At 52.3% G+C, this 25191-nt stretch overlaps 1 long non-coding RNA gene across 1 annotated transcript; it reads right to left on the bottom strand.

Moving 5' to 3' along the window:
* Window positions 1-4249: 4249 nt before the first annotated feature.
* LOC138430361 (uncharacterized) lies at window positions 4250-6886 on the bottom strand. Its single transcript, XR_011253124.1, has 3 exons — window positions 6676-6886; window positions 4840-5800; window positions 4250-4538 (listed from the first exon to the last, which is right to left on the bottom strand). It is a non-coding gene; the product is annotated as an uncharacterized lncRNA (long non-coding RNA).
* Between the last annotated feature and the right edge of the window lie 18305 nt (window positions 6887-25191).

Raw genomic sequence — 25191 nt, 5'->3', positions numbered from 1 at the left:
CGCGGGGGAGCCGCCACTGCAGATGCACGTGGGGACGTGTCTCCGAGGAGGTGACATTTACGCTGCGCTCCGGGCCACCATCCCCTTCCCTCGTCACCCAGAGCCAGACGCCGAGGATGGCTGCTAACATCACGCACACTGGCCGGTCCTGAACCTGCACACCCAGCTCGCTGTTCCCTCCTGAGGAGTCACAGGAAAGGCCCCTGTACTGAATTCCCCTCCCTCCCTCTCCGGACAAGTCCAGTCCCTTCCCGTGTGGCCCAATGGCGTGGCCTGTCCCTCCTCTTGGGAACTCTATGTCATCAACTCTCTTCGATGACAGTTGTCTCCTGATCTGTTTGCCTCATTGTGCCTCCAGTTTCCCATTAATACACTGTATTTCAATTTCCCGTTAATACACTGTATTTTAAATAAGCGAAGAATGACAGCGCGCTCTGTAGACACAGAGCATCTTAACTGAGCACACTCAATTAGCTGTGGACAAAGGGAGAATGAATTATGACACTTCTTGCAATGTCCTCAATCAATTTAATGTCTTGTTGTGTGTTAAGTGTGTGTTTTGGAGAAGGGAATGGCAACCCACTCCAGTATTCTTGCCTGGAGAATCCCATGGACAGAGGAGCTTGGTGGGCTACAGTCCACCGGTCGCAGAGTCAGACATGACTGAGCGACTTCACTTTCACTTTCACTTTGAATCAGTAATTCTAAATCCGTTAACCATATGTTTGAAAGTATCTTCTGCTTCATTTTCTCTGTTTTGCTCTTGCAAATGTAAAAACAAAACCAAATATCAAGAGACACACTAAAACAGGTTTTGTTTTGTTTTTCCTGGTTGAACTTTATGCCAACAAATCCTAGGTAAGGACTTAGGAAGCTGCAGTAAGTCAAGGCACCAGCAAGGTCACAGGATCTGCGATCAGCAGGGGTCTTAATGGTGCCAGAGAGCCTTTTTTTCTTTTTCCATGCCATAGGAGGTGGATGCAGTGGCTGAGGGACCAGAGAGACCCCGGGGCCTTAATGACACCAGTGAGCCGGCTAAGATGCAGGAAGCTGGGCCAGGTACACCCATTAGGCCAATGAGAGCTGAAACATATTTAATTCTGAATTTCCAGAACCATTACCCCCCAAAAAATGTTCACCTTCTTCTGATACTCACATAGAAAGATTGCATAGACTCTTTTGCCTAGAAGTTCTGCTTCCATGGAAGAAAGCCACCGGGAAGATTGCTTGGAGAATTTAAGAGATGTGTGTTTTTTAGGTGGAGAAAAGGAAGTGAGTAAATGGCAAGTGCGGTTCAGAAACGGAAAGGGGTCTGTGCGGACCCAGCAGGCTCCCTGCGGTGGAAGGCAGGCCGTGCGCTCACTCTCCTTCCCCCTTTCGCTGAGGTCACGTTTATCAGGACTTAGGTAGCTCCAATGAAAACTTCAAGTACAGGGGCTGCCCTGGCTGTCCAGCGGTTAAGAATCTACCTTGCAGTGCAGGGGACACCGGTTCGATCTCTGGTCCCCAGAAGATCCCACGTGCCACAGAGAAATGAAGCCATAAATACTGAGCCCAGGCATTCTAGAGCCCAGCGCTCCACAGCAAGAGACGCCACCAAAGTGGGAAGCCCAGCCACCGCAACTAGAGCACAGGCCCTGCTCGCTGCAGTAGGGAGAGCCTGCAAGCAGCAAGGAAGGCCCCGTGCGGCCAGAAAGAAATGGAACTATATTTAAGCAAAACCCCTCCAAGTACAGTGACTCTCAGTGGCGCAGGTAACTCCTGCCCGATGTTCTCAGCACCCTGGCGTACGGGGTCTGCAGGAAGCCCTCCTCCCGGGAAGGCCCAGAGTCTCCATCAACCAGTGTCTCCCCACTGTGCTGTGCCATCTCCCCGCTCACCTCGGCGCAGAGCTGCTTCTGGTGGTGCCACTCTCTAGGCAGGGCAGTCATCCTTGTGAATCCTCATCTAAGAATTCATATCATCTCACCTGCACTTATTTCCATATTCCCTAAAAGGAGTTCCTTAAAATCCCAATTGTATTCCTTGCGTTTTGACACAATCTTGATTTGAACACCTGTGTTTTTATTTATCAACTTCCATGTCTCCTTCATTGTGTCCTGCTCTCTGGCTCAGCCTCTCTCTTGGGCTCTGCTCTTGGCCTCTCATGAAACAATGTACATTTAAGTCGCTTCAGTCATGTCTGACTCTGTGCGACCCCAGAGACGGCAGCCCACCAGGCTCCCCCGTCCCTGGGATTCTCCAGGCAAGAACACTGGAGTGGGTTGCCATTTCCTTCTCCAATGCATGCAAGTGAAAAGTGAAACTGAAGTCGCTCAGTCGCGTCTGACTCTTAGCAACCCCATGGACTGCAGCCTACCAGGCTCCTCCATCCATGGGATTCTCCAGGCAAGAGTACGGGAGTGGGGTGCCATTGCCTTCTACAACAACGTGCAGGATGTATTAATTGCATCCACGCTCCCCTCTCACTGGCTCCGTTACACTCTCCCTCGTCTCTCCGTGACCTGTGTCACTATGTGCACATCACTGTTACCGTGACACCCTCCCCTTCCCTTGGGAAGCCTGTTATTACTTTCCTGCTTCTTTCTCTGCTGCCCCATGTGTGCCCTGCCCAACATACAGCGGCTTCACAGCAGGCTCTCCCCCTCACTCTTCTCTTCAGGGTTCCTGCTGGAATTTCTGGACACCACCTCCCAAGTATTTACCTCTGACTCTGACTCCTTCTTCCCTGGTGTGGGCCCTGTAGCTTCTTCCCCTGAATGAAGACCACAGATAAAACCTAACTTCTCCTTCTTCCCCCGCTACCTTGAACTCCCCTGTGGATGTCTCCTTCTCATCCAGGCTCAGTGATTCAATATCATCCATGAACCATTTTTCTATACTCAACCACCTATCTGGCCGCATTGATACAGTCTCCAGGGCAGCGGGGGCAGTGATGCTGGACAATGCTGAGACCGCAGGGAGAGACCAGGCCAGGCGATGCGGGCGGCGAATGAAGGACAGTGCTGAGAAGAGCAGATTATAGGGAAGTCACAAGGGGAGAAGAGGCTGGAGAGTGTTTCTAAAAACAGATGAGGGAGAAACCTGGGGGAGGAGAGGTCGAGTCTCAGGGAAAGAGAAGTGATCATCGCATAGCTCCTCGGGGGCAGGGGGTGGGGGGATCCAGCAACGTGCTACTTTCCCAGCAACGTCCTATCAGATGCTATATTTCAGTTAGAAATCCTTCAGGCTACAAATCCATTAGATTTGTAGAAATTCCTAACGCCTTAGAAATTTATACATTTTCCTGCAATGGAATAAATTAGGCTAAGGTTTTGCATTACATTGCTTATTGTGATGTTAAGATGTCATTTTATATTAGTGTTTATTCCAGTGTGGACCAGTAAAGCCTATTATAGTACATCATCTATTCAGTGGACTGGTTTGTGGAAAATAGTGTCCCAAGAGAGACTATTCCCCAAGATATTGTCAGCTGAGTATAAGCAAGACACCATAAAGCACTGTGCTCAGTATGCGACCGTTCATGGCTTTAAATGTGGTGTCCTCAGCCACTCAGCCCTGCCCGACACTGTGTGACACCGTGGACTGTGGCCCACCGGGCTCCTCTGCCCACGCGATTCTCCAGGCAGGGATGCTACAGTGGGCTGCCACGTCCTGCTCCAGAGGATCTTCCAGACCCAGGGATTGAACCTGAGTCTCTCATGTCTCCTGCATAGGAATCCAGGCAGGGATGCTACGGTGGGTTGCCACGTCCTGCTCCAGAGGATCTTCCAGACCCAGGGATTGAACCTGAGTCTCTTATGTCTCCTGCACAGGGAGGTGGGTTCTTTACCACTAGCACCACCACGGGGAGTGAAGAAACAGATATTCACAGTTGCTTGTGCTTACACAGAGTGACACTCTGGGGCGTCTCTCCTGATCCAGGGGCTAAGACTCTGCACTCTCATTGTAGGGCCTGAGTTCAACCCCTTGTCAGGAAACTAGGACCCACATGCCACAGCTAAGAGTTCCCACGGAGAAGGTCCCGCAGGCTCAGCCAAATAAATACTTAGGGAAAAAAAATAAAGAAATAAACCTCTGGAAGGTATTCCTGAGAACAAAACACGTGGCTGACTGTGGACGCAGCAGGGCCTTGACAAGAAGGGAGGGGGTAGGAAGAACAATGCAATGTGAGCTATTTTATATTTCTAGTTCTTGAACCTTGTACATGTGTTATAAGTTTCTCAGAAATGCCAAGACATTACAAAAATTTTTAAACCTCCAAAGAATAAAACTCACAGCTTTATTTCTACAAACTGAATGAAAGTCAGGTTTGTTTTACTATCCGGCTTCTCTAAAACATCTGCTCAGGCTTTTCCCGCGCTGCCCAGGCAGCGGTCCATTCGGCACTGTCTGCATTCTTGCCATAAATTGAAGTGAATCTTCTACGTTCTCCTAGGTCCTTGCTGTCCGGCAAACGAAGGCCGGCGTCATCACGTTCCTGCAGCAGGAGCCCACTTAGGCGGCACCGGCCTTTACTTCCCAGGGGAGCAGTGCATCTACAGAGGAAACAGTGGTGGCGCCTGCATTAGGATCCGAGAGAGCCTGGGAGAAGCTTCTGTGGGCAGCTCATGCCACCGTTGCCCCTGAAACCCCAGCTGCTGTCCCTGCTGCGTCCTCCAGGAACCCTCGCCAGCGAGCCGAGCTGCTTTGCTGCCGCCACTCCTCTGCTCGGCCGCTTCGCTCCTGGAGCCTCCACTACCCAGACCCAGGCAGCTTCCAGGAGCCAAGACTCCTGCTGGTTCCGATCCCAGGGCTGACCGCCAGCCTCTCCCAGAGGCATGCCTGTGAACTTCTTACCATCGGTCTGTGTGACACGCGCTCTCCTCTGCGCTCTGGAGACCACCCATTCCCGGCAACCAGGGAGCTCAGTCGGTGGGTCTGACTTGGCGGATGCTCGCAGGGAAGTTCTGCCCGTGCGCGGCACCGTTTCCTGTGAACACTCCTGGGAGGTCGTGCCTGATCTCCACGTCTGCAGATTCTGAAGAGATTAAAAGGGGAGAGCAGGTGCAGCTGAGCAGGCTCTGAGCAAGGAGGGCTTCACCGTGAATGGGTCCCTTCAGCACCTGAGTGCAAGGCTGCTGGGTCTGAGGGGTGGCCTAGTCCACAGGCGGGCAGGCGAGCTCGCCGCCTGCTCCGCAGTTCCCCCTGAAGGCCGGCCTGCAGCGCCCACTGCTCAGGCCACTGGACGGTAGGCAGAGCACTGCGTGGGCTTCAGCTCTTCTTTCCCAGGCTCTTTTCTTGGGTGGGGGCTGTGCTGGGTCCTTGCTGCTGCACAGGCTTTGCTCTGGTTGTGGTGAGCAGGGCGCATTCTCTGGTTGTGGTGCCTGGCCTTCTCGTTGCAGCGGCTTCTCTTGCTATGGAGCGTCGGCCCCAGGGTCCCCAGGCTTCAGCGGTGGCAGAGCGTGGGCTCAGTGGCAAGTCACTTCCCAGGGACACATGGGACAGAGGCCTGAGCATCCTGAGTGCCCCACAAGGCGGTCTGAAGCGGTGGCCCCTCTGCGTGTCAGTGGAGATGGCAGCTGTATTGTGCGTCTGTAGGAGTCTGTACAAGGTGACCTTGCATGCAGGAAAGTAAATTTGACGAAATGGCAGATGGCCTCAGCTCTAATGGTAAGATCTTTTCTTACATCAATTTCTTTCTCCTCTCAGCTGCTCCGTCTGAAAGGTGTTACTCTTCATGAGACCCATTCTCTTTTCATTCCCTTCTCCAAAGCCTTAAATTTTGTAGCTTTTTTTCAGCATCTTTCCATGTTTATTCCTCAGACAAGATAAGCAAGAGTAAAATTGTCTTATTGGACTTTAAAGATAAACAAATACTTATAAAATCAGACTTTCCAAAAGTTCTAAATTCATTCATGTTCTCACTTTAGGATCCTCAATGCTAAGCCTGTAATGAGCGTTTTCACCTGATTCAAACACAACTCTGGGGGTGGATTGGTGGCGGGACTCCACAGACCCCTGGAATTTTGAACTTTGACAGTTAGATCTCCTTTTACAGAAGTGTTAGCAGCCAGTGGAACAAGGGGCATCTAGCGCCAGATTACAGGGCTGACAGCAGGGAAAGACAGTTTACTGGTGGTAGAAAGATCTGCCTTCTGACAAGCGGCCGCCGCTCACAGAGGCAAGCCGGAAGAGCCTGCAGACGCGGAGCCGCGCTCAGGGAGGGACGCTTCAGCCACTCCCTTATCAGCCCGGCACAAAGGGGTCCTTCCCTGACCTGACCCTGCTTCCTGTTCCTTTAACTCCCTGGGCTTCGGGGCTGCTCTGCTGAGAGGGGCGCCCCTTTGCTTTTCCTAGACCTCCATGGGCCTTCTCACCGCGCCGGCAGCAGGCAGGCAGCCGCGGCGCCGCGGGGCAGGCCTGCTCCGGTCACTCCTCTGGGGCCGAGCGGCTGGGAGAGCGCGCTGAGCGGCCACCGGCCCCCTCACGGGCCCAGGGGTCGGAATGTGATGGGACCGGAGGTCGGAATGGGGACGATGGAAGGGCTGCCTTTGCTTCCTTTCACTCCCGGGCCAGGAGCTCTTCACCTGAGGGACTTGGAGAGCCCAGGGAGCCTGTGGCCTCCCTGAAGTGATGCCTAAAATGCATCTGTGCACAAACTCGTTCAGATAAGAGTAAATGCCCTGGACTCACCCCTTCAGAATATTTTATCCTTGTTCCTAGTCTGTCCAGATCCTGTGCTTTGAAGCACAACACCGCTGTGGTGATTTCATCACACTTCCACTGCTGCCGGTCCCTAGAAAACCCAGCTTTCAGAATCAAGAGAAGCTGGTGGCTGGCGAGGCTTAAAAACACCCTGTGAAGTACCTGGAATCAGGAGCATTTGACTGTACTCTACTGGAACATTTTAAGGTCTAGCAGTTTTGTTAGGGGAAGCCCACTGATTGAGACCGCCCACCCTGGCCAGGCACCATAGCAACCATTTGGCATGAGCTATTTTATGACAGGAGAGCCTGATGAGGAACGCAGAACTAATCGGCCACCACCAACCGGAAGAGTTCGGGAAAGGTCTAAAGGAGACACCGCCTGTCCGTCCACTTCCCAGAATCCCTCTCGCTAGCACCCATCTTGGCTGAGGATGCGTGCACCACCAGGGAAGACCCTGAATTAGAATAATTGGCCAAAGACCACCCGGAAACTAATCCCATCAGCATAAAACCCAAGACTTCGAGCCATGGGCAGAGCAGCTCTCCTGGGTTCCCTCACCCTACTGCTCTCCACCCAGGTGCCCTTTCCCAGTAAAATATCTTGCTTTGTCAGCACAAGTGTCTCCTCGGACAATTCATTTCCGAGTGTTAGACAAGAGCCCAGTTTCAGACCCTGGAAGGGGTTCGCCTTCCTGCAACAGTTTGCTTTTCGCTTGTGAGCAGCTAGGTCAAATTGTTTCCAAACAAGAAAACCGAACTGAATTGTCTGACCAGGGTCACAGGACACAAACTGCTTTGGGGTGGGTCCCAGCTCGGACTGGGATTCTGTCATTCCAGGAATCAAAGCAGCAAAGGGCATCCGTGACACAAACCCTAAAAGCGTTTTATCACTGGATAATTTGGGTTGGGCCAGCTCCCTAGAAAAGGGAATGGCAACTCACTCCAGTATTCTTGCCTGGAGAATTCCATGGGCAGAGGAGCCTGGCGGGCTACAGTCTCAGGGATCGCAGAGTCGGACACGCCTGAGTGACTTTCACTTTCTATTTTCAGTTCAGATCCAGGGAGAGGTGGAGTCTTTCCTGCGGATATTTGTAAATGCTTCCGACGGATCCAGTTATGTGGCTTTGTGTTCTCTGGAATTGCTCCCATGACGTTGATCGGGACTTCATAGGCTTAGGCAGCGCATTACTTTGTTTTCTGTGCAATGGTGCGGAAACAGTTAAAAAGCAAGTGAAGGAGCCAAAGCCCGGGAACTGCTTTCCAAACAGGCTGAAGGCGCCACCTACTGTCCAATCTGCAGAGATGCCCGAGGAAGGGAGTCAGCCTTATGGACTGAGAGCCACAGGAACTGCTCACATCTAACTATACTTTCTACTTGTATGCTATTTATAACGAGTTATGTAGTTATATGTATGCTCTCTCCTGAGCATTCTCAATCTTTGGTTACAGAAAGTAAGATATGGAAAATCACTGAAGTGAGGCAGATGGAAAAACAGCATCAGGCTATCATATTTTGTTCATGGGTCCCGATTATCCAACGCCAAAATGCCTTTAGAGTTCTGGAGCAAAAATGCTCTTTGCCACTTTTATTCCTAGTAACGACTGAGGCCCAGAGCTCCCTGAGTAGCCCCTCCTGCTGGGGACTTGACTGTATCTATTTTACATGTGTTTAAGAGATGACAGAAAAAGAGAAAGCTCTAAAATGGCATAAGCTTTCAGGTACACTGAAAAGGTGGTTTTTAATGTTGGCTTGAGTGTTTTGTTTCTAGTGGAACGATCCATTATAGAGCAGGTCAGAATACGTTTCGAGAATAAAGCGTACATTTTCTACCTCTGAGAGATGCTAATTAGAACATGTCTTTACTATGGGCCTGGCATGAATTCAGACTTGCCTTGGGCAGGGAACTGATGTCCAGGCTGCCTTACACCCAGCAAGTGCTCAAGGAATGCTCTAGTGGCTGGAGGGGCCGGCGGCGTGCAGCCAGCGTCTCACTGCGCGAGCTGCTCGTGTGCTCATTCTGTCTCTGGCCCTTCAGCAGAGGCTCACTCTCCTCTGCGCAGCTCATCACTTGTTTGACTCTGAAATACATTGGTTCGGTTTTTATGATAAGCTGGTTCTGTACAATCATATGTAAAGTGTTTATCTAAATACAAACAATATACACTCTTGCTCAAGTTCCTCCTGAGTTAAAAGTGCACCAAGAAACTGGATAATTTGGAGTAAAAGCAGAATTTCTCTTTCATCCTTACAAAGTGTCTGTGGTTCATTTGTATATATTCCTCCAGCTTTTTAAGAAACATTTTCAAATGTGTATTTATTGACACGCAGATAACATAGGCTCACTTTCAGTTCCGTTAGACAAATAACGTGTGCTGTTTTACAGCTTGCTTTTGTCATGTAACAGTATGACTCTGAGGTGTCACCGTTTCCTGTTTTGGGGGTTTCCAGTGGTTTTAAATAGGAATATAAAACTCTTTCTTTAGAACCACATGATTCTGCTATAGGCAAACTAGGTTCATGTAGCATCCACATTCAGGGAAATTCAGAAATGTCTTCAGTTGCCCTGCGCATCCCACCATCAGGAATGGAGGAAACTGCGAGCAAGGAAACTCTCAGTAATGAACCCCAGGCACCCCGTTAACCTAGCTCTCAAGGAGGAGGGCGGGGCGAGGACAGCTCACTGGCTGGAGGGAAGGCCTTGTGATGCCTGAGTCTCCAGCCGGGCTGGTAGCAGCCGAGAGAATCCAGGAAAGAGAGAGGGTAGGAGAACAGCGGAGGGCAGGAAACGGGACTCAGGGCCGGCAAAGCACGAAGGTCGCAGCAGAGCCGGGGGAGGCGAGTGGGTCCGCGGAGGAGCCGTGGAGAGACCCCCAGAGGCGGCTCCCTCCCGCTCGCCCACCCCGGAGCAGAGACCCTCCGGAGGAGGTTCTCTCCCGTTCACCCACCCCGGAGGAGAGACCCCCCAGAGGAGGCTCCCTCCTGCTCGCCCACCCCTGAAGGTGCCGGTGGGCCGGGTGCAGAGTCACATCCGCTCCCCTCACTAAGACTGTGCGCTTCAGGCTGGTCTCAGGAACACACTTCTTGTTTCACTTGAGTGACTTAATTATGCCTCCCCTGTAATTTCAGGTTGGGTCTTCTCTGCCTGCCTTCCCCTCACTTTTCACTCTGGCCTCAGCGTTCATTTTTTTTCTGGCAAACAAAATACGGTCATCAGGCAGAGTTGACTGCATAAAAGGCAAAGGTCTGCCTCTGAGGAGTAACATATACTCATACTGCTATGATAGTTAACTTATATTTATTGATTTAAGTTAATATAACATAATGCTACATAAATATATGCATATATAATGTAAATAAATATTAAATGTCATGTACCATTATTTTCATATAATTTTATATATCAATGATATATGTTAATGTTAATAATATACAGGCTGATTTAGTTAACGACACCCCTGGTGAGAAGACTAATGAAGACTAAAGAAGTCAGAAAAAAACAGAAATTTGAAGATCTTTGCAAAAACTCCACGCTCTCGATGTAAATGGCGAGCCGTGCATGAAGGTTCTTGGCCAGGGCCCCTCACCAGCCTCTCCCGCCCCTGCTATGGTCAGCAGTGGACCAGGGAGCGGGGGTCCGGGCAGAGCCCCCAGGCTGAGGCCGGGCCGAGCCCCGTGCCAGTCTCTTTCCTTCTGCCACCGAGCGTCACTTCCTCGCTGACACTAGTGCACACGCGTGTCATCACTTCTCCCACAGAATGAAGGGTGTGTGTTGCAGGAGAGCGGGAGCCAGCTCACTGGTGACACAAATCTTAACACCATGGAGAGAGGGAGTTGGCGGGAGGGAGACAGATGAACGGACAGAGGTGCCTGGCTTCAGACTGTAGGGGGACATTTATGATGCTAAAACTGGTTAGCCTTTAGCTTGTATTTTTGCCAGTGCCTGTATTAGACAATTGATCAGTCACCTAAGTATCATTGATTCTAAATCATAAACTAGGATTCTAAAACACTGTGGTTTTCTGTATTACCAAAATGCACTTGTGAAGCCAGCATTCAAATCACCCAGTGTCTTCTTTTTGTGTTAGGTCACATGTTGTTTTCTTTCCTAACTTTCACTTTGTATTTAGGGTGTAGCCCGTTAACAAACAGTGTTGTGACAGTTTCAAGTGAACACCAAGGGGAACGGTTCAGCCAAACGCACACATGTGTCCTTTCTCCCCCAAACTCCCCTCCCATCGAGGCTGCTACATAGCATGGACATCCATGTGCCCAACAGTGAGTCCTTGTCGATTCCTAACCAAAGCGGACGCTTGTTGCATCGTCAGAGACTCTCTCAGAACATTTCCCAGAGGTTAGTGAGGAGTTTCCTGGAAAACACTCAGCCCAAACCCTGTTGCCAGAGGAAGAGTGTTTATATACGGGTGTTAGTTTAGAGAGAATTTGGTGAAATGGACCAGCTCATACAGAGATGGACACAGCTTGTCACCACCAACATTGTCACCATTCCCCAGCAGGTTCAGCCTTTCCCGAATGCGCCCTGAGTCCTGACCACTGAGCAGGCCAAGCCCGCGCTCAGCCCCCAGCGCCTCCTCCCGCAGGGCCGGGGCCTGCAGGAGATGGAGGGACTGACCGCTCGTTCCCTCCTCCCCCTACTCATGGGCACAGAAGAGCCCAGCTCCCTGCTCTGGTTGAAGGAGAAGGAAGGCGCGGCAGCAGCCCCGGAAGAAGCGCACAGGGGCCCCTCCATTCCCAGGAGTGCGGGCTCATCGTGCAGGGCCGAGGGGACACGGGGGCGGGAGGAGCCTCAGCTCTGGACACTGTGGGAGCTTGGCTGCTGAACAGACTCGGGGACAGTCTGTTGACCATGGGATCTGAGGAACAGGAGAGATTTGGATGGACTGGGGCTAGCTGGGAGGGTTCCCCATGGTCTAAAGCACAGGCTGTGTCTCTCTGGGCTGAAAATATTCACTGCTGAGCTCTAGCTCCCACCCAAAGGGGGTATTGGTTAGAGGCGTCCTGAGATGTAGGAGCTCCTTAGGCAGACAAGAGGGGATGCCAGGAGGATGTGAGCTGCCTGGTAGAGCCTGAACCACACGCCCAGCCTCCTGACCCCAGTTTGGGGAGGTAGCACTTTCTTATGCATGTCCTGGTGGCTCAGATGGTAAAGAAAACACCTGTAATGGAGGAGACCTGGGTTCCATCTCTGAGTTGAGAAGATCCCCTGGAGAAGGAAAGGACAACCCACTCCAGTATTCTTACCTGGAAAATCCCACGGACAAAGGAGCCTGGTGGGCTACAGTCCATGGGGTCGCAGGGACATGATTAAGAGACTAACACCCTTTCAGGTGAGGGCAGCTGGTTTGCTTGGGCCTGATCAGGGAGGGGCACAGGTGAGTGTTGCTTCTGATGAGTGAAAGAGTCTTTGGGCCTGGAAAAGGAAACAGCAGTCTCAAAGGCCCTTGCTGAATCATCTAACTTCAAGGAAAACAAAATCAAACTTTAGGTCCCGCCCTGATGCTCCAGGCTTGTTGCATCTACCTGGGACTTATCACCCCTCGTCCAGAGGATTTATCACCCCCTGCCCAACTGCAAATGCCATCTCAACTAAAGAATACCCAAAACATCCCGCCTGACTAACGTTTCCCTTATCACGTCCACAAACCTCCCTTTAAATATGAAGCCTCCCTGATCCCTCTCACGCTCAGCCTGGTCGTTAGGCCGACTGCCGCCCCTCCTTGCCTGAATAAAGGTAACCTGCTTCTGTTGAGGTCATCTCTCCTTTTCTGTGTCAGCCCAATGTATACCTTACAACCAGCACTGTCTGAGAGAAGAGGGCAAACAGGTGCCCCCAGGGAGTTAAGACACAGGCTGCTTAGTCAGCAAGACAGCTGTGAGGGAGTGGAGTGGGCGCCCTGCGGGGCCTCTGCCATCATCCCCCGGTGCCCTGCAGTTCCAAGCTTTGGCCTGAATGTGTCATAAAGAAGGACCCTTTGTACTCTACCTATTATGAGTTAACCACTAAAGAAATGATGCCTATAAGCTTGTACAGAAAGCCCCATCTCTGGGAGCCCTGCAACCCAGGTAATGAGCACCAAGCTAAAGTAACTTGTTTAGCTCACAGGAAACTTCCTGACCAGACTCACCTGTGAATCACAGTAGGGAGGCAGACATTAACACATCCCCTCTGGAGCCTGATCAGAATGAGGAAATATTTGACTTTCCTCCCACACCACCTTTGAGAATTAAGATAAAAGATGCCTGAATTCTCACTCAGGCAAGATGGGTCCCGGGACAAGAGTCGTGGGTTTCTGAATAAAGCCGCTGTTCCTTGCCCCAGGAACTCATCTCTCAATTTCTTGGCCTGTCATGAGGTGAGCAGTACGAGCTTGGGCTCAGTTACAGAGGAGCTGACAGTCTTGCTGAAGATTTCCATTTTCACTCATTTAGTCATTCATCGTGTATGTGAGTCCTGCTCAGAGCCAGGCCCTGCTGAGCTCACCCTGGAGACCCAGCGCAGACCTCAGTGCGTCCACGACACCTTTCTTGATCCCACGCTCTGCCCGCACCATTTTCTGCCTCACCCAGGACCCCTCGAGTCTTTAAGCACACTGTGATGAGCTCTCCAGCTTGTCAGCCGTGTGAGGACCTCGAACAGATGCAGAACGGGGCTCAGAAAATGTGATGATGACCAGTAATCAAATCAATGAGCTGGTTAGACACAAACCAGGCTCAGGTCACATTCACCAAAGGTCATCTCCTCCCTCCTTCCAGAGCCAGAGTTTCAGGGGGGCCTTTACCAGGAGCCCAGGGTCTTCTCTGACACTAACCTCATCCAAAACATTAACAGTCTGGGTGGATTTTATTTTCAATTTTATTTCTTTTTACACCTGAAGTCACTTCGTGACTATTCCACTGAATACTGAGTAACTGAATGATCACTTCTGTTGTGTCTGGGCCAAGAAAGCCCAATACGGGGGTAGGAAGCTGATGGGGAGAAATTCGGGGGAGGGGAGGTTGGGGGGAGAGTAGAGGCAGGGGGCCTATGCCCCCTCCCCCTCGGCCCCGTCCTCACTGCCCCGCCCCAGGGGTAGGATGCTGAGGAGGAGAGGGTCAGGGGAGTTGTGGGGGGTGGGGGGAACAGCAGAGGCAGTGGCCCCCACCCCCCGTTCTTACTGCCCCACCCCACCCTCTTTGTACTTAAGCAACCTGACTGTGATTACCAGGGTCCAGATATCTCCTTGGTCTGTCCTTTAGAGCCAGCTGTAGAGGGCACAAGACGAACCTAAGTTCTGGGGCCCCTGTGTGATCCAGGAGCAGTCACCTGTGCCTTCAGAGGGTCAGTTTCTGACCCACAGTGGTGCTCTCCCAGAGTCGGGCGTGAGTTGGTGGCCAGCCCTGCTCACCGTGAGATGCTGCAGCTCCTGCTCTGCCCTGAAACCCCTCCCTGCAGCCTGGCTGTGCTAGGGGACGCCTGGACACAGCAGGCATGAGCAAGGAGGAGAGAGTGGGCGCTTCAGGGGCAGAAGAGATACAGAGACACTTGATTTCACTCTGGCCACTTCCAGCTGGTCCCAGCCTAATGTTGCTTGTCATACACCCTGAGTAGACACGATCTCCTGGGAGCTCAGAAGACTCTCCTGAGAGATGGCATGCGCAGCTCTGGAGGATGGGGCTGGGATAGCCCCCACATGAAGCTGGGGCTCTGGGGCTCTGAAGCTGGCCCGGGGAGTGAAGCTGGGCCTGGCAGGTTTGCAGTGTAGACTGTTGGGTGTCTGGCTGAAGCTGCTGACATCCGTAGTCACACCTCCCTCACCCATCTGACTGTTTCTGATCCCAGCAGTTAAGCAGGGCTGGTCTGGCGGGCACGACTGAGACAGGAGCTCAGGGGGGCAACTCCTCCACCCGCCTCTCCTCTCCTCTCTCCTGGGTCTCTCTCCTTAGGTAACTCTGCCCCACCCCCCCATGTAGTTCTCTTCTTAGGCCACCGTGGGGAGGCCTGCGTGGAGTCCTGGTCGTGCGGGTGGCACGGAGGGTCCTGAGAAGGGGTGTTGTGGCTGGGCTGGTTGCTCTGTGCTCATCAGTGGCTGAGGGTTGGTGAGGAAAAGAGGCTCCCTGCACAAAGACGGTTGCTAGTGACGGCTGAGCGACAATGGTAATTCTATATTCTGTGAGTTTTTCACAATTAAAAAGAAAAGAACGTGGGTGTGTGTGTGTGTGTATTATCATGGCCTAGAAAGGAAAATTCTCAAGTCAAACAGAGGAATGAATCGTGTGCTAAACCAGAGATGAGTCTCAGAGACACAGCACCAAGTGTAAGAAACCAGCGTGCATGGCCACAGTGGTGCAGACCCATGTACTGTGAAAATGCAGAACAGGCCAATCATCAGGGTCAAAAAGCACCCAGACAGTTGCCCAAAGCCGGGGGAGGTGGGCGGGGAAGCGCCTGCTTAATGGGTGGTGGCTTTCTTCGTGAGGAGGTGAAGTGCTCTGATTTAGAGAGTGGTGATGGCTGCACAACCTTGCAAACAGATGATGAATCGTTGAGTTGTACATTTTACAGAGTAGATTTTATAATATGTGAATTAGATTCTGACTTAAAAATTGAGATTGCTAAAGGACTGGTTTTTTAAAAGAATTCACCCAAGAAACACATCTTATCCTGAGTTTTGTTTGGTTCTCACCCTTCTAATATCTGTAGGCAAACAGACATCTGGGCAGAGATGAGGATTCTGCTTTCCTTCTTCAGCGACTGCCTTCTCTGAGCTGCCCTTCATCACCAACCACGAGGACCCTCGGCCTCTGCAGGAGCTGCTCTCCAGGTTCCTATCTTCCCCTCTCCTTCTCCTCCCCCTGCTCTGAGGGGCTTCCTGCCTCCTGCTCCGCCTCCTGAGTTCAGTCTGGGCTCCTCTCCCTGGCGCTCTTGCTGGGCTCCTGGCCGCCCTCTGGCTGCAGCCTCTCAGCCCCCCTGTTCGCTTTCTCTCTGTGATAACTGACCTGCTTTAACTGCAGTTGTGAACATCTCCATTCTCTACTCACAGCATCTGAGTGGCGCCCACTTCCCAGGAAGGATAGTGGCATCCCAGGCCAGGCTCTACATGCCTTTCACTCTCTCTCCCCTGCCCCTTCCTCTGCCAGCCCTCACCCCCTGCGTCCACCCCGCAGTCCACACCGCCTTTGACATCATCCGGGAGCTTAGATGAAAGCTCTGCCTTCGCATCTGCCTTTCTGGGGGGAGCCTGCTCTCTGTTGCACCTGCCACTGGGCCCTGGCTCTGGATTCCAGGCTGCTGAACTGTACTCCTCCGAGGCCTTGGCTTGGAAACCATCTGCTCTGCTGATTTTCCTCTGACTCCCTCGGGCTGTGTCGTAACTCCTTGTCTCTCTTCTGGTCCTGTGTGCCTTTTCTCGGTGAGCACGTGCCACATGAGGTGGGGGGCATTTTGTCTCGTCTGATGCCCCTCTTAGGCCCAGGGCTTCCTGAGGACAGGAATCCAGGCCCCACGACTCTCCACGACTCTCTCAGGCCCGGAGGTGCTCCCTGCTCACCTGCACGGAGACTGGAGGCTGTGGCTCCCCCGCCAGGCTTGCGGGGCGATCTGGGTCTCATCTCAGGCGCTGTCCGCACTGTGGGGGAGCAGCTTTCACTCCAAGAAACTCCCCCGCCCTCTTGTTGCAGAGACAGGCTCTGGGAGGCACGGGCATCAGGGGCTGTGGCTCTGGGCCCTACAGGAGCAGTAGTCTGGTGTGTGCACTAAGCTGCTCCATGGCGTGCGGGATCTTTCTGGATCAAACCTGTGTCTCTTGCGTTGGCAGGCAGATTCTTTACCACTGAGTCATCAGGGATGCCTGAGATATCACATTTCTGACTTCTGCCAATTTTGCTGAGGCCCAAGCACCGTTGAAGAATCAAGAAACACCCAAGAGCAGCCGGGCCGCTTGTGTTACACACGTGTAAGCCGACACCAGCGGAGCGTGCAGATGGTGTCCCTCCACGCGGGGTGCTGCTCAGGCCGCGGGCCTCACTCACGCCCGGGGTCTCTCCTGAGCCCACCGTTTCCTCCCCCAGGTCAGAGGAGAACACTGGGACCCACACCAAGCCTCTCAGGGTCTGTGACCCTCGGGAGGCATATCTGAGGGTCAGGGGTCAGACAGAGCCTGTATCAGAGGGGCTGAGAGGGTCAGGAGCTCAGCTGGCTCCTCTCCTGCGGCCCAGCTGTGAATTCTACGGGCTCACTTTCTACTCCTCGCAGTGACGAAGAAGCTATAGCTTCCCAGGGAGGACCCTTCCATATTTTAACAAGAGTAGTAAAGGGTCCTTCCTGTCTTTGTATATTTTATTTGTCATCAGAGATTTGAACAAGCAGTAACGCACTCCGTCAAGCCCTCATGTGATTGTAGACGCTTCTAAGAAGGGTTCAAGATAAAACTTAAAAAAAAAAAATTGTCCTAGGCAATTGAACCACTTGAGCTGTGACATAAAATCTTGTCCTTGAATCTAGTTTATTCATTGTGGATAGCACTCCAAAATAATACTTTAAACGTCATAGTGGTCTTTTTGCCCTTATTTCTGAAGGTCTTTGCTGGTGGGCCCCATCTGTCTGAGGAGATCGGTATATGAACATGAAACAGCATCATTTCCTGTTGGTGAAATGGTGAAAGTTGCCATTCTCCTCTTCTCTGCAAGGGAAACACCACCTTGGCTCACCCCCAGCTATTTTGCACTGTCAGGAATGGAGGCCAAAAAAGCCCCTGTGCTGTACTCATAAGTGTAACTGGATCCCTTAGAAACCAGCCCAGCTAATCTCCACCCTCAGGAGCTTTGACACCTTGCTACTCAAAGTGCAGCCAGGGATCCGCAGGAACTGGCATTTCCTGGGAGCTTGTGAAAAATGCAGAGCCCCAGGCCTGTCCCATCTGCTGCCTCCAAGGCCATAAGTACCCTTTACTTTACTGAGAGGAAGGGAAGCCTGCAGACCCTGATGCAAAGCTCAAAGCTTTATCTTTCTCAGCAATTATGAGAGCGCATGTCATCCTTCCACCATTTTCTTTTTTTTTTAATTGATGCATAGCTGACATATCCCTTCATGCTCATTTTGGGTGTGCAGCATAATGATTCACTATTTGCATATATTGTGACACTATCACCATGGTAAGTCCATCTCACGCCCATCATCTCACACTGGGACATCTTCTGTGTGTGTGATGATGACTTTTTAGATCCACTCTTTCAGCAACTTTCAAATATACAAAATAAGTTTTTAATAGTACTATTAGCTATAGGTGCCATGCTGCACATGATGATCCCAGGAGTCACTTTCCTGTAATTGGAAGTCTGTGCCTTTTGAGCACCTTCACCTACTTCTCACACCCACGGCCCGCCTTCTGCAGACACCGATCTGTGCCCTGGATTGAGGACCTTGGTGCTTTGCTTTTCATTTATTTATTTTTTTAAGATGCCACATGTAAGTGAGCTCACCCTTTTCCTGTGCACCTGTAGGACTAGTGCAGGTCTTAGTAGGTCCTGGATCTGTTACCCTCTCAACATTCCATGTGGAGATGGGAATGTGATCTCCTCCCACCGCCTGTCATGGGGCAGATTCTCCCAGCCCTGGTGTGTGGCTCTGGGGCACTTCCCCTCCACATCAGTAAAGTGTGTGGTCATTCAGTAATGACTCTGTTTCCAACAATCATGATAATGGACATCACCTTTGATAAACACTTCATTAATTAGAGCAACTACTGTTTGGAAACACAAGTCCAGACTTGAATCTCGCCCTTTGAAATGTTAAACATCTGGCAGGAAAACACCTCCCTAGGAGACTTTCCCCCAGATTTTAGTCACAGAGTCAGCAAACCCTGAAAACTTCACCTGTTCTGTAGGCCTTTACAGAAGGTTGCTTTTACATTAATTAAACCACAGGAGTGGGTTTGAACCTGCCCTAATCCTAGGTGATGCAGAACTGACTTCTGTAACTCCGGGAACATTAATTGTGCTCTTGGAATCTATGGACAGATAGGAGTGAGAATTCACTCATATGAAAAGCCACAAGCAAAGATCTTAACCCTTTCTCAAAGTTTAATTGCAGGTATGGCTGGGAGAGTTTTGCCCTGTATATTTCCCATTTCAGAGATTGTTGAAAGCTTTGAATAAAGTGAGATTCCCTTGGGGAGGACCCCTTGTGTTTCTAGAGTACACGTTTCAACCTGATTGATTAGTCCCACCAGAGGGCCCTGGGGTGAGGGAATTAAAGCCAGGTGATCATCAATCACTTTCCAGTGTCAGCATTTACCGGAAGATAGAGGCTGCCGTAAGTTAGCTTCTCCATTGTGCAAGCATGGCTAGTTCCTAGACCTTCAGAGACAACACTTGGTTCTTTGGCTACAGTGCTTTGCTGCTGCTGCTGCTAAGTCACTTCAGTCGTGTCCGACTCTGTGTGACCCCATAGACGGCAGCCCACCAGGCTCCCCCGTCCCTGGGATGCTCCAGGCAAGAACACTGGAGTGGGTTGCCATTTCCTTCTCCAATGCATGAAAGTGAAAAGTGAAAGTGAAGTCGCTCAATCGTGTCTGACCCTAAGTGACCACATAGACTCAGCCTTCCAGGCTCTTTCATCCATGGGATTTTCCAGGCAACAGCACTGGAGTGGGGTGCCATTGCCTTCTCCAACAGTGCTTTAGGACCCAGGAAACTATGTGGCCAAGTGCATGACTATGTGATTTTGGTGGCTATTCTCTGAGCTCTGTAGCTGGAGAAAGATCTCAGAAATTATGCAGATTATTTTATGTGTGTACCAAGTAGCTGTCACTTTTAACTCTTTTATCCACAGCCTAACCTTGAATCTCAAGTTCAGTACAGTGAATGTTCAACCAAATATCTAGGAGCAAATGGAACAGGCTGGGGGTAAGCCTAAACATTAATAGATGTCCAAGCTGATAAACATTAGCGATTAACTCGTCCAGTCTCCAAATCCTCCAAAGATGTGTGGCATCTCCAGATCATTGCAGAGCCAGGCCCCTCCCAGCACACCCCCGTCACTCATCCTTCAACCATCCATTCAACAGTGACCGAGAATCAACTCGTGCCAGGAGCCAGGAAAGAACCATGAGCAAGACACAGCCCTGCTCTCCCAGAGTTTTCCATCCAGCAGGAGATTCCATAAGAACTGGCAATCTGATGAATGTGACAGAGGGGGAATGCAGGTGCTCGGGGAGCTGGTGGAAGGGTTAGGGAAGACGCCCCTGAACAAGGAGTACTGAACATGAAGATGAGATGGTGGGAGCTGGTGGAACAAGGGGTAGGGAGAAGAGCTCCCCAGGCAGGAGGAGCGGCATATATAAAGCCTTGACTCAGGGGGAAACGTACGGTGCCGGGCACTCAAAGAAGCCCAGGATGGCAGGGAGATTAGCATGAGGAGAAACACAGGGGTCATTCATGGAAGGTCTGGAATCGTGGGTCTGGTGGTAGTGAGAAATTACTGAAATTTTTAAGGAGGATTTGGGTGTTTTTTTTTGTTTGTTTTTTTAAGTTACATTTTCTACTGTAGGAAGGATAGGTTGGAAGGAATGCAGAGAGACCCTTTGGGGGCAGGGGGGCAGGCAGAGATGGAAAATTTGACAAATCAAGGCAGAAAAGGGTGGGAGATTCAATTAAGGGGTGGCATTTGAGACAGAAAGTAGAGTAAACATCACTCTGAGAACTCGATTCATCTTGACCATTCTCCTGAGAGGTTTCCCTGGTGACTCAGATGGTAAAGAATCCACCTGCAATGAGGGAGACCCGGGTTCGATCCCTGGGTTGGGAAGATCTCCTGGAGGAGGGCATGGCAACACACTCCAGTATTATTCTTGCCAGGAGAATCCCCAGGAACAGAAGAGCCTGCAGGGCTGCAGTCCATGGGGTCACAAAGAGACACAACTTAGCAGCTGAGTAGCAACTGAGTACACAGGCGCAGTGTTCATGCTGGTGAGATTTCTGAGAGCGATGTGACCAGCTGGACGTCTACCCACAGGAGGTTTGCTTCAAAGAACAAAATGCACAATGTAATGTGAACTAAATTCACAGTAATTTGTAATGTGAACAAAAAGTTCTCAGCATATGTGTTAAAACAAGCAATCAAACAAAAAGCCCTACCATATTTCTACAGTGGAGGTGGGAAAACTTCTAGAAAGATCCAGAGAGTGAATATTTTAGCTTTTCCACATGACATCTGTTGGATCCACTCAGTTCACTCGTTGTATCCAAGAAGCACCACAGATAAGAAGTACATGAAGAGCCCGTTTCAAGAAGACACTCCTTATAGGCAATGAAATCTGGATGAATGTGAGTATAATGAATAGAATTTTCATGCTGCAAATATTATCTGTAAGAACTATTTTCAACCATTTAAAGGTATAAAAACCATTTTTAGCTTTCAGGCCCTACCAGCACAATCTGGGAGTGGAATTTGGTCCATGGGACGTAAGATGCAATGGCCTATTCTATCCATTTATAGTGGACGCTCCCACCCATAGAGACCACCATTCCAAAACAGAGTGATTGAGCTATGTGCTGTAACTATGAAACCCTATTCAAAAAACAAAATCCAAATTACCAAAAGCTGCCTGAGGTGTGAGGGGTTCAAGTCCTCCCTTGCCCCAGGATACTCCGCCCCCCGCCCCGCCTCCCACTCATCAGTGGCCTCCTTGTTACTGCCCAAATCTCGCCTTTCTCGGCCCACCAATGCTCAATTAAAAAATACAAGACGGAATTTTGGAGGAATTAGATGGCTTTACTCCTCAGCAGCCAAGGGGAGCACACAGCAGGCTAGCCCCCCAGGAACAGGGCCCTGTCCCCTCCTGGGGGACCTGAGAGACTGTGTACAGCCTGGGTCTCCTGGGTCCGCCAACCTGCCACCTGCCTCCCGAAATGCAAACGGCTCTAAGGGGTGACTTGCTACAAGGGGGTGCAGGGAGAGCACAAACGTGGTGCAGGATGGAAAGTACGCAGGATCAGGGACTCCCGGTTACAGACACACAGGTTAGAAACACCTCAAGTAAAACTAGGAGTGATTAACTCTTTGGCGACCGGTCACGTTTCTTGTCTAGTCTTCGCTGTTTACTTTCCTTGTTCTCAGGACAGGAAACACTGCATTTCTGTTTTTGCTGCAACAAGCTCATCTGTGCGTCCCCAGCCTCCAGCAGGAGGGAAGCTGTCCTGTTCGGTACCCCTTTCCTGCTGCGCGCTGGCGCCCATCGAGTTTTGAGCAGCAGTTACTTGCTGGGCACAGTTCCTCACCCATCAAGCCGTCAGTACCTACTGAGGCTCCCAGCGGGACAGAAGCCGCCTTTCCAGCCCCAGCCCTGGAGCTGGAGTCCAGCCCTGAGAGTCTGATTCTCTGAGGGCTGAGAAGCAGCGGAGGCGGGCACTGCTCTGTGCTCCGCGCACCCACAGCGGGTCGGGCTCAGACCTGCCCTTCAGGCGCACCGCCAACAGCGTGGGTGACGGTGGCGTTTCAAATTACCAACCCTCTTATTTTGGCCGGGGAAAGAACGCCTTCTACAAAACCTTTATAGAGAACGTTTCTTCAGCCCAGGGTGGGAACTCTGGGTTCTTTCACACCAGAGACATAGATCAAAGAAGCGGCGCGCGTGCAGTTGACCCCGAGTCGTAGTTTAGGGCCGCCCCTGCGCTCGGCGGGCAGACGGCGAAGCTGCCTGGCTTGGTGTCCCCCGGCCCTCGGGCTGCAGCCGGGGCGGCCGGCGGAGCCAGAAGCCCAGGCGGCCCCGTGTCCGCGTCCGACGTCGCCTCCAGCGGCTGCATCTCCCTGGCTGGGGCTGCCGCTCGGCCGGCCGCTCCGGGAAGCTGCGCCCGCGGGGCAGGCGACGCGCACGGAGGGCCCGGGGCCGGGCGGGATCTGGGGTCCCGTCCCCGCAGGAGCTCCGGGCCCCTGGCCGCCGCTGGAACCCGGGAGCCTGGTGCGCCCGAGAAGCCGGGAGGCGGCGAGGAGAGAGCGGGGCGGTCTCCGGGCTCCGGAGACCGTTCCGATCCCCCGCGGGCGGGAGATGCGGAGGACCCGGGGATCCCGCGGGCGGCATAGCGTCCCCTTCGCCGGGCTAAGGGCTTCCAACCGACCGGGCTCGGCCCCGCGGGGAGAAACTGCACCCACTCCCCGCACGCGGCCACCGACGGAGCCGCGCGTCCCCGCCCGCTCACCTCCCCGTGCCCGACCCCGGGCCTCCGCCGCTGAAGGAACCGGGAGCGAAGGACCGGGAGAAGGGGCGCGCGGCACACCCGAGCTCGGGCGCGAGGCCCAGGGCTCAGACGTGCGGGCGCCCGGGCCCCTCTCCAGCAGAGGACCCGAGCGGGAAGCTCCGGGGCTGGGGATCGCCGACTGGCCGGGGCGGAAGGAGTCTCCCGGGGCTCCGGGCTCAGCATCGGTGCTGCTTCCCAAGTGCTTCTTGATCTCGGCGGGCCGAACCGCCCTCTGCAGTCCTGCCACGCTGCTGTTAATACGCTGCGCTTTTGTGTTGAATGGACGCTGTAGACCAGGACATCACGGGGTAACTAGGAGTTAAAGAGGGTGGGGCCTTTGCACAAATCGGTGGTGAGAAGACTCGGCGTCTCAGGGACCCCCACACCCGCAGCCACATCCTGCCCACCCAGCTCCCATCCTGACGTCCGGGGCTCCTCCTGCCTGAGCCTGCAGAGGCCTCGCTGTCCCTTGGATTCCGAGCCTGTGTTCACCGGGACCGTCAGCCCTGTCTCTGCAGACCGCACCCACCCTCCCCGACCTCATGCTTCAGGAAACTACGGCGACAGGTGTCACCCAAATGCAACCTGATCGTCGTTTCTCGCGGGTGAAAAATTAGGAAAGCATTCTTCTAGGCCTGTTTATTGAGACCTACATTATGACCCAACTGTTGTGTTATCTGTATGTCATATTTTAGCAGGTGATGCTACTCTGAGCTGTTGTGAAGGTACCTTGCAATTGTTTAAAGTAATTTTCTCTCAAGTTGCGCAGAGAGAGTAGTGTGATCAGCAGTTTCCCTCCCCGTAAAGATGTCCGGGTCCTAATCCCCAGAACCTGTGACTGTTAACTCACAGGGCAAAAGGGACGTGTGTGGGTGTGGTTAAAGAAAGGCTCTACACCCGGAGGCCCTCGGGTCACTGGTGAGGGTGCAATGTGGTCCCAAGCGTCCTCAGAAGGCAGAGAGGGAGTCAGGAGGGTCACAGCTGGTGCAGGAGCCGTGAGGACGTGAGCCACCGCGGGGCTGAAGTGGCTGCTGCGCCCGCAGGCGAGCAGTGCGGCGACCCCTAGGAAGAACACCCCCAGGTCCTCCAGAAGGAAAACAGCCCGCCGACACCTCGACCCCTAGGAAGAGCACCCGCAGGTCCTCCAGAAGGAATGCAGCCCGCCGACACCTCGACCCCTAGGAAGAGCACCCGCAGGTCCTCCAGAAGGAACGCAGCCCGCCGACACCTCGACCCCTAGGAAGAGCACCCCCAGGTCCTCCAGAAGGAAAACAGCCCGCCGACACCTCGACCCCTAGGAAGAGCACCCCCAGGTCCTCCAGAAGGAGCAGAGCCTGCCGACACCTCGACCCCTAGGAAGAGCACCCCGAGGTCCTCCAGAAGGAACGCAGCCCGCCGACACCTCGACCCCTAGGAAGAGCACCCGATGTCCACACAGCAAGATCCACATCGGACTTCTCCAGATGGATGAGAAAGTGAACTTGTGCTCGTTTGTTATACCAGCAGTAAGAAATGAAAACAGGTAGGGAAATGCATCTTTTTTAAAGATACATGGGTCCCTACTGGTAGGAAGAATTTCTTTAAAATTTAAAATGTTTCCTTGAAAAAATGTATCTTTTTAAAAGATACATGGCCCCCCTACTAGTAGGAAGAATTTCTTTGTATCAGGGAGTTAGAATGCGGATAGGTAATTCGATAATATGTATCCTCTGAAAAGCAATTCAGTAGGCACTCTCTGAGAAAGAGGGAAGGGAAGATGTGAGTAGATAAGAAAGGCCCTCCCTGGGGGCAGGAAGGGACTGCAGGCAGAGCAGCCTCAGGGAAACAGCTAGGAGGGCTGTGTGCTCGTGATCTTACTTAGATCTGGAGATGCTTTGGAGACAGCTGAGCTGAGAGAGGGTGATGCACAAGGGGGGTCCTGGGGCCTTGCGCCTGCATCTTCACCACCAGGTGAGCGCCAGCCCTCAAAGATGAGCATCCAGTACCAGGGGGGTCACCACTGGAGGAAAAGTGTAACCAGGAAAAAAAAGGACCTTCTATCACAACGTGCCCCATGCAGACTTGGCTCTGCATCTTTCTCTTTCTTCTGATGCCTAGCTGAGTGTGACAGCAATGTGTCATCAGATGAGGAGGTAAGAAGCCAGTCGTTCTCAGTGCACAAGCCTGAAGCAACTGTGCTTGTGTGAGCAGGGTGAACACGAGCTGGCTCTGAGTCACACAAACATCCACATCCTATTGCTGCCCCTGTCTACTTGTGTGATTTTGGACAGG

The sequence above is a fragment of the Ovis canadensis genome, chromosome 25 (genome assembly GCF_042477335.2).
Source record: "Ovis canadensis isolate MfBH-ARS-UI-01 breed Bighorn chromosome 25, ARS-UI_OviCan_v2, whole genome shotgun sequence".
Classification (NCBI taxonomy): Eukaryota; Metazoa; Chordata; class Mammalia; order Artiodactyla; family Bovidae; genus Ovis; species Ovis canadensis.
The sequence above is the reverse complement of the archived record's forward strand: the minus strand, read 5'-3'. Positions and strand labels throughout refer to the sequence as shown.